General features: G+C 34.2%; 1 protein-coding gene across 2 annotated transcripts in view; it reads right to left on the bottom strand.

The window, feature by feature from the left end:
- LOC110033320 (putative amidohydrolase YtcJ) overlaps positions 1–10,416 on the bottom strand; it is an 85,483-nt gene that overhangs the window by 50,328 nt on the left and 24,739 nt on the right. The gene's annotated exons all lie outside the window — the stretch shown is intronic.

A 10,416-nucleotide genomic window follows, 5' to 3' on the forward strand; every position in this document is an offset into this window, starting at 1 on the left:
TGTTTTTGTTTTTTGGGCGGGATACGTCGGGTCGGAATACATCAAAAAGCTTATTTTTTAAGTTGTAAAGCCACGTGGAATCGCATTCCACGTGGCGAATTTTTATTCGGTACCGCATGTAGGGGTTCATGCGGTGCACGTACCGAATAAAAATTCGTGAGTGTGAGCGGAGAACAGGCAGCGGAGGACGGGCGACCGAAGAATATAAAGGTTGATTTGAGATTTTAATTAAGCAAATTAATATAACTTTATATATATATATATATATATATATTATATATAGGATCGAAGTTATTATGTCTCGAATTTGAGGGGGTTGCGCAAATTTCTTGTAGGAGGGAGGAAGAAGAATTGGGGGGAGCACAAGAACTTTTAAGGCGTGTTTGGGTTTTTTATGAAGTTATTTATCGAATTTAATATATGTGTGTATGTTATCTATAAAATGTTAATAAAATGTCAAATAAAAGCAGGACCCATTAATTGAAGAAATTATTGAAGGCTGATAAATTATTGAAATTTGAGGAAGAGATGAATCAAGACATTCAAGGAAAATAAGATAGAGATCGTTAAATTTTATATGTTAATTATATAAATTAGTTAAAAAAAGCTCTGTTAATTTCATATCAATAATTTTATGAATTAATTTCAGTAATTTTAATTTATCACAAGTTTAGGGAATTAAAGGACGATAGAGAGATTGAAATTTGTTTGTATTAGAGAAAGTAAAGTGAAGTGAAGGGATAAGTATTTTTGAGGTCTTTTAAGAAGGTGAGTAATTATTTTCCTATTGACATTAAACTAATATTTCTTTAGAAATTATATTTCAATTGATCTAAATGAACTTGCAATATAGTTCAAAAATAAATATTTCATTTATGTCTTGTATTTTGAAGGTTTGAAATATATCTCACAAAAAATAGGAAAATAATTGATATATAAAAGTACATTTAATGATTTTAAATTGATATGAAATGATAAAGGCTCAAGTCAATCTGGATTCACTCTCAGATGGTGCTAGCAAGGGATGTTATGTACTCGTGCACAATAAAGGAAATTATAATGGTAAAGATGTACCTTCGGGTATAAATTTTTTAGGGTACTTATAGGTAAAATTTTGAGAGATACATTCGAGTATGAAGGTAATCCTAATATGACTTCTTAAAGAGGATTAAAATAGTAAATGCTTAAATTGAAACGGGAATAATTAAATATAAAATTAAAGCTTATATTTTGATTACGTAATGAATTATATTGTTTTTGGTCATTTATGCATGGTTTCTACATAATAATTTAATGCTTATTAAGATTATAATTGCTAAGTCGTGAAAATTTACTGTTAAAACTAATATTTTATTTCAGGAAAAAAATATATATTGATATGTTTGGCATAAGAGATTTAATTTACAGGAGAATGAATACAGCTGATACATATCATGTTATGATATGATTGTAGTTTCTTTAGCACTTTATTCTTCAGATTAGTGATATAAAGTTATATGTTGGTTTTGGATGATTTCTGTAGACTTGATTGTTATTTTTTGAATGTTATGATTCTTGTATTGTTGAGGTTTCTCAGTGGCTATTTTACATATTGAAAATTTCTAAAAATCGGTGGATAGTTATTTAAATGTTAATATCATCTGATTGCAGCTTCTGACTTAATAACTCCTTGACTCAAACCGGTTCTAGTGGCCGAGGCCCAAAGGACAAGTATTTGAAGTTATTATAAAATATGAGGTCATCTCTTTTTCCTAAAAGAGAAAGTTTGGTGGATGCTAAGAACTGGCCACTGAGAGTGGAAAAGATCTTAGATGGGTTGTCTTATCCTTTTAAGAGGAAGGCTACTCTGGTAACTTTTGCATTAGAGGGAGAAGCACAGAGATGGCGGCAAGGACAGTTGCAGGAGAAATATAAAGATAGAGCCAATCGCATCAAACAGCTAAACAAGTTTAGAAGCAATTCTAGAGAGTGCTCTCTACCACAGTCAGTCAAGAGACAGACGCGGTACAAATTTATTTGATTCGTACTAGATGATCACTCAACAATGCAATATGAGGAAGAATTCACTATGCTTTCAAGGTATGTGCCCCAGTTGTTTCTGAATGGAGAGGAGAAGTGTCATAAGTTTTTGTCTAAGAAAAAGGATATAATTAGACAGCCACTGATTTCTCTTGGGATCGAAGATTATTTTGTTTTAGTGGAAAGGGTCAGATGAATTGAGCTATATTTAGAAGCTACTCATAGGAGGAGAGGCTTTCAGAAGAGGAGAAATTTAGAAGGATCCAATTTTATCATTGCTCTCAGGGCAGACAACCTTTCTAGTCAGGAAATACCAGTGTTAAGAAACCAAGATCGAGCAACACTGGCACTTAGTTTGAAGAAAAAAAAAATGTTACAAGTGTGGAAGATCTGACAAGGGCAAGTGTCTTCTTGAATCCAACAATTAAGTCAAAGGGCTCCAACAGGTTCTAAGGGCAATGTTGCATCACCTTAGGCGAGCTTTGGTTGACCGATGGCAGTTGAATCTTCAAAATCAGTGTCAAATATTAATCAAACCAATCAGAGTGTCCAACCCCATGCATATATACTTTTGCAACAAGAAGCTAATGACTCTTCTGACGTTATCACAGGTATGTTTCACTTTTAAAAATTTAACATAGCGCATCTTTAATCATCATAGAATTTATGTCATATCATTTATAACACAATGCAATAACTTATTTATAGTAATCATTCAACCTTAATTGTTTGTTGCAATAGTTTTTTTTATAGATATCATATATCATCATAATATACAAATAAGGTTATTGTTTGATTTGGAAGCATCACACTCTTTTTATAATTTAAGAAATTGTTAAAGTGATGCAATTGAATATCATTTTAATGTCTGTGATATTATCAGTTAGAATGTCAAATGATACTTTTATGGAGATTAATCATTTATGTGAGGTAAAATTAATGATTGGTAGTAAGGCTTTTGATGCACAATTGATTGTGCTACCCTTAATGCAAATTGCGGTGATTTTAAGCATGGATTGGTCATAAAAATTTGTCACAATTGATTGCAATAAAAAGACTATCAAAAAGAATGTACCCAGGGAGACAAAAGTTAAATTTTATGGTTATATAGGATTGGCTTCCATGATATTTACTATTTGAAGGTTTTCAAATTGTTAAATCGTGAAAATTAAAATTTTCTTGCTTAGGTAACTGATACCTCTAAGGAAGTAAAGTCATTAGGTGATATTCCAGTGTTAAAAGAACATCTAGTAGTTTTTCTTGATAATTTGTCAGGTCTACCAGAGTGCGAGGGATTGATTTCACTATAGAGCCATTGTCAGGTTTTGAGTATGTTTCAAAGCACCATACAGAATGGTAGTTAATGAGTTGTATGAATTGAAGAGTCAATTGCAAGAGTTACTAGATAATGGGTTCATCAGACCAAACACCTCATCTTATGAAACTCCAGTGTTATTCATGGAGAAGGATGGGAGCTTCATAATACACATTGACTATAGAGAATTGAATAAACTTACAGTTAAAAACAAATATCCACTATCAAGGATTAAGGACTACTTTGATCAATTGGAAGGTGGTATTTATATTATCCAAGGGTGATATAAGGTCAGACTAACCAATTGAGAATTAAAGAAAAAAAATTAGCAAAGATGGCTTTCAAGGCCAGATATGACATTATAAATTTGTGATGATGTCATTTGGACTGACTAATGCTCCAGCAAATTTTAGGGATCTGGTGAACAAATTTTCAAACAGTTTTTAAATACTTATGTGATTGCTTTTTCAATGATATATTGGTGTATTCTAGAGAAGAAGCCAGTCATAAAGATCATTTGCATATTGTGTTGCAGCTTTTGAAGAAGAATACATTGTATGTCAAATTTTCTAAATGTGAATTGTGGCTTAAGAATGTGATTTTTCTTGGGCATATTATTAATGGAGATGGTATATCTATGGATCGGAAAAAGATCAAGTCGGTTGCAAATTGACCAAGACCTACTATTGTTATTGAGGTCATGATTTTGCTAGGTCTGACTGATTATTACAATAGATTTATAGAGGAGTTTTCAAAGATTTCTATGTCAATATCAAGATTGACTCAGAAAGCAGTGAAGTTTAAATGGTCAAATCATTGTGAAAAGACTTTCCATAAGCTAAAAACTTAATTAATATCTGTTCCAGTTTTGGCTATTACTTCAGGTTCAGAACTGTTTCAGATTTTCAATGATGCATCGTTGAAAGATTTGGGTTGTGTACTTATACAACATGAAAGGGTCATTGCATATGCATCACAACAATTAAAAAATAATGAAAAGAACTATACCACACATTATTTGACTCCTGTAGCAGTTGTGTTTGCAGTTATAATGTGCAGACATTATCTGTATGGAGTTAAATGCAAGGTATTTACTGATCATCAGAGTTTGAAGTATATCTTTACACAAAAAAGAGCAGAATCTGAGATAGATGAGATGGCCGAAATTTATTAAAGACTATGATTTGGATATTCAGTATATCATCCAATAAAGATAAATGTGGTGGCAGATGGATTGAGTGGGAAAGCTTCAGGAAATTTGAACTATCTATTTACTTAGCAAAAGCAGTTACTTAAAGAACTGAAGAAATTGAAGCTATCTATAATTAATTATGATGATGACAGTATGTTCAATTAAAAGCCCGTTTGGGGCAGCTTATTTTGTGCACTGTATCTTGAAAACGTCGGCTTGCTGATTTGGTTACTGCGTTAGTGCTACTTATCGTAATAACTCGATCGATATTTCTTATAAACGCGACCGCAATCTTGACCCCGCGATCACGTGGACGACCGCTGTGTGTGTTCCTTCACACGATTATTACATCGCTGCTCCTCTTGACCGTGTTCCTTCGCCCGATTTCTGCCCTAAGTGTCTGCCTCCCTTGCCTCTTTCCCTCGATTGCTCCTCTGTCGCGCTTAGCATTGTCTTTCATCTCTTTCTCGTCCCTCTGATCTCCGGTTACTGTGCTTTGTAATTAATTTAGATGGAATGCCCTTTTATATGTGATTTCTGTCAATTTTTCGATGGAATTGTTTTCTTTATGCGAGTTTTCGATGGAATGGTTTTCTTTATGTGATTTTTCGATGGAATTTAGAGAATGGATGAAAGTGTGTCCTTGATTTGGAATATAAAAAAATAGATTAAAGAGGGTGCTCATTTGTAGATGGCAACTTTTCGGATGCCCTGTATGTAATTTCCTCAAATGAAAAATATGGGATGGGATTTTATCAATTCTTTTGATGTCTGAGTGACAATTTGAAAAATGGATGTACAAGGATGCTTGATTTGTTCATAGAATTCTTTCGAGTGGCCTGTTTTCAATTGCCTTTATTCAATACTACACATTTTTTTAATGCTTGAGCTATGAATTGAAAAATGGATAAAAGATGATGTTTCATTTGTAGATAGCAACGTTTCGGGTGGCCTCTATGTCATTGCCTCGAATTAAAAATATGGGATGAAAGAGGGTGCTTCATTGAGGTGTGGGTTGTGGGTTTTGGTTGGGTGTTATGTTGTGGTTGCGAGTGTGTGTGTGATGTAGGTTCGAGTGCGGGTGTGTGTGTGGTGTGGGGTTTTGTGCGTTGTGTGTCCTGAGGTGGGTTGTGCTATGGTGTGGTTGTTTACGTGTTGTGGGTTGTGATTGGGTGTTGTGTGTTGTAGTTGTGGATATATGTGTGGTGTGGGGATGTGTGTGTTGTGGATGCTTCATTAGTGTATAGCCTTGCAAAGGGGGTGCCTTGTATTTAATTGCCTCAAATGAAAAAAATATGACAAGGGATTTTATCAGCCCCATTGTTATTTGAAGAGTGGGTTGTGTTGTGGTGTGGTCTGTCTGTGCTGTGGGTTATGGGATGTGGTTGTGAGATGTGTTGTGGTTATTGGTGTGTGTGTGTGGGGTTGTGTGTGCTGTGGGTATTGATGTGGTTGTTTTGTGATCTAGTTGTCTGTGGGTACTGTAGGTCGTGGTTGGGTGTTATGTGTTATGATTGTGGGTGTGTGTATGTGTGTGGTGTGTGTTTGTTTGTGTTGGTGTGTTTCATTGGTGTATAGCAGTGTTAGGGGTGCCCTGTATTTAATTACTTCAAATGAAAAATATCAGATGATTTTAATCAATTCCTTTGATGTTTTAGTGACAATTTGATAAATGGATGTAAAATGGTGCTTGCTTTGTTCATAGCATTCTTTCGGATGGCATGTTTGCGATTATCTCTATTCAATACTACACTTTTTTTTTGAGCTATGAATTGAAAAATGGATGAAATATGATGCTTCATATGTAGATAACAACATTTCGTGTGGTCTGTATGTAATTTCCTCAAATTAAAAATATGGAAAGGGGTTTTATAGTCTCTTTGCTATTTGAAGAATGCATGATATAGATGGGTGCTTCATTAGGTCGTGGGTTGTGGGTTAAGGTTGGTTGTTGTGTCATGATTGTGGGTGTGAGTGTGTGATATGGGTGTGTGTGTTGTGTGGGGTTGTGGGTGTTGTGGGTTTTATTGTGGGTCTTGTTGTGGGATCTGGTGTGGTGTGATTGACAGTGTGTGTTGTGGGTTGTGGTTATTTGATTTTAATATTGACAGTGTGGAGTGGGACTGTGTGTTATAGGTGCTTCATTAATATATAGCAGTTTTTGGGGTGCCTTGTATTTAATTAGCTCAAATAAAAAATATGGGAAGGGTTTTTATCAGTCTGTGTAAGGTGTGTGATTGTGTGTTGTAGATCTTATTGTGAGTTCTGGTGTGGTGTGGTTTTGTGTGTATTTTGTGGGTTGTGATTGTATGTCTGGTTGTGGTGGCTAACTATTGTGGTGTGGTTACTGTCAAATATTAATTTTTTTTCATTTGTTAGTAAAGCAATGATTAAGACTAAAGAAGTCAACTCTTCGGCAATATGGGCTAGGGAAGCCAAACTCATATTTTGTGACCTCTGTCATAAAGAGGTTGAGCTGAAAAATAGGCTCACCACCTATTTTAGCAAGGGTGGAAAAATATTATGAAGTAGTTCAAAAAAATGACAAGATGGGAGTACGATAGATTGCAATTTAAGAATAAGTAGGATCAGCTGAAAAATGACTGGAAATTATGGAAAGAATTAAAACGGGGATCCACAGTGCTTTGGTTGTGATCCAATCAAACGCACTATTGATGCTTCAGAGGAATGGTGGGCCGAAAAATTGAAGGTAACAAATTCTCCATTGAAGACTTGTTTTTCATTACTTTATCCTCCTAAACTATTTGAAGTAATAAACTTACCCATATGTTGTAGGCAGTGTCACCCACCAAAAAATTTAAATTCAGTGGAAATCACCATGATCTAGAAGAGAAGTTAAATCGTATGTTTAGTGAGATTGTGGCATCGGGGAAATGCCTGGACCCCTAATGAGCAGAGATTTGGAGGCAGGCCAGAGGATTTGGGTATCGAACAGGTAGCTGGCTCCAGTGCAGGCCCAAGCCCAAATCGAAATGAACTGGAGTGCAAATGCAGGTCAAAGCGACTTAGGTTAGAGAAAAAGAAAAAAGGTGTTGTTTTCATCAAAAGTCAAATATCAAAACCGATGGCTTCATGCACTAGTGAGCCTGGGCCTTCAAATGAGAACTCGGTAGACGACTTTGTCCGAGTTATGGAGACACTCCCGAAATCTATGAGAACATGTCGTTATATCTGAACTCCTTGAAATTGTTGGAGGACCCCACCCGTAAACAGATCTTCCCCCGACCGCAGAGTTAATTATTTGTGTTTCTTATTTGCCAGCAAGGACATTTGATTTATTCAGTTATTATTATACCGCTTGAATTTATTTTCATGTAGTTTTATCGAATTTATGATTAGCTATTGTCTTTTTTTTCGTGAGAACAAATTATTTGTTATTTTATATTTATTTCTTCTTATTGTACACTTTGTAATTTCATTTTTGATATTTTTTAATAAAGTGAGATTGGCATGTATTACATGTACAGAGCAGTTCTTTAGCATGGACTCACAAAGAGAGAGACACATAATAAAATATGTTGTTGCAGTTTGCATGTTCTATGAGTACTACAACTCATAAGTTGATCAAACTCCTTGCATGTCATATATTACATTGGCGATAAATGAGTTGGGGAGCTACTACAATGACACCCTATAACATACAACATTTATTTATGAATCTGTCTGATGAACTACATAGGAATTATGGACTATGTGGGTTCTCGAGAATGGCAATCAGAGAGGTGTTAGCAATAACCCTCTACATTTTATCACAGAATGAATCAATGAGAGTAGCGATGGAGCAGTTTCAACATTCATCTAAGACAATCAGCAGATATTTCACTGTGGGGTGTAGACTCTAGGTGCCCGCAACAAATCACGAAGACCTGTGACTTCTTCTGGTGGGCGGATAGGCTCAAAAAACCAACCGCCGAGAGTGACCAGGGGTGCAGACTATCCCTGGAGGATGGCATAACTACCAAAATACGTAGTCTTCACTTTAAAATTAATATTATCATATTACTAAATGTTATTTTAATATTTTTTTCCTTATTGTAATAATCATGATATTCATTATTAAGTTAGGTGTATATATTATTTTTTGTATTGTTCTTAAGTAGATTTTTGTTTCTTTAGTATCAAATATATTGTTATGACAGTTTCGTTGCAAACAGCATTACTGCACAAGAGCAGAATGGTCATTTATCCAGAAATAGCTGCAAAACAGTTGTTTTCTAACAGCAGAAACAGCATTACTGCACAACAGTTTTTCTACGACAGCTGCTTATCAGCAGTTTATTAATAAGTTGTGGCTACCCCAAATAGACCATAAATCAGTCGACTTTATAGTCCACCACCTTGAAGGGTAGAATCGGTCTCATTAGAAAAAGATAGCAATGTTCAAAAAATCTTAGAGCAGATTAAGGTAGGCAGTGTGGAGAAGTATGTGTTAGATCAAGATGATTTATTGAAATCTAAAGGCATAATTTATGTTGCTGATGTTGATAATTTGAGACAAGAAATTTTAGAGGAGACATACTTATCTTATACTATTCAGCCATAAAGTAATAAAATGCATCAAGATCTTAAAGAAGCATTTTGGCGGCCATGATTGAAGAGGAATGTGGTAGAATTTGTGGCTCCTTCATGTCAACTAGTGAAGGCAGAACATTAGTGCCTTGGTGGCAAGTTACAAAATTTACCGATTCCAGAGTGAAAATGTAAGAATATTGTTATGGAATTTTTTATTGGATTGCCTAGGTTTCATCAGAGTCGTAATACCATTTGGATAATTAGTGACAGATTGACTAAGTCAGCTCATTTCTTTCACAGAATATAGACTGATCCATTTGAGAAACTAGCCAAGTTGTATGTGGATCAAATTGTGAGATTGCATGAAGTGTCAATATCTATTATCTCCGACAGATATGACAGATTTACTTCCAGATTGCGGAAGAAGATTCAGAAAGTTTTGAACAATAAATTGACTTTAATTAAAGTACTTCACTCCCAGACAAATGGTTGATCAGAGAGGACTATTCAAATTTTGGAGTATCTACTAAGGTTATATTTTCTTAGTTTTAGTATAGAATGAGCCTTTAGTAAAATTTGCTTACAATAACAGTTACTAGACTATCATTAGGATGGCTCCATATGAAGCATTGTATGAAAGAAAGTGGCAAACATCATTTTGTTACACTAAAGCAGGTGGATGAATGATCATTGGAGCTGACTTAGTTGATGATGTTGCTGAAAAGATTAGACTGATCAGCAATATATTAAAAATGAAATGAAATGAAAGGAAATGAAAGGAAAGATATGTCACATAATATCTCCAATAATCAATTCATATTAATTATTAGGAGATATAGAAAATAACGTAAAATAGGAAAACAAACAATTCCTAATCCAAGTAAATAAATATAAAATAGGAAATGAAATATCTTCTTAATCTAAGGAAATAAATTATTCCTCATAACTTCTTATATGAATAAATTATTTCCTATTATAATTCCTTTGCAAATTTAGACAATAAAAAAAAATTTCATGAATGCAAGAATTCTTACAATAAGATTTCAAAATGTGTGGGATTTAAAAGTTCAATAAAAAAAAGATTTCATGAATGCAAGAAATCCTTACAATACAATTTCAAAATGTGTGGGATTTAAAAGTTCATTTTAAAAATCCGTTCATAAATTGTTAGACCAGTTTTAGAATTCTTTTTGTCAAAGGCATGCTAGTTTTAAATTAGTTACTGCAGTTTTCTAAAGATGCACAAGCTACTTTGCAGGTGTATTGCTCATGATATTTAAGCCATAGAAGAACAATTTCATCACCAACACTCATCCTGCCCAATCCTTTTGAAAAAGAATATATATATATATATATA

Source organism: Phalaenopsis equestris, unplaced genomic scaffold (genome assembly GCF_001263595.1).
Source record: "Phalaenopsis equestris unplaced genomic scaffold, ASM126359v1 Scaffold001136, whole genome shotgun sequence".
In the NCBI taxonomy this organism is placed as follows: domain Eukaryota; kingdom Viridiplantae; phylum Streptophyta; class Magnoliopsida; order Asparagales; family Orchidaceae; genus Phalaenopsis; species Phalaenopsis equestris.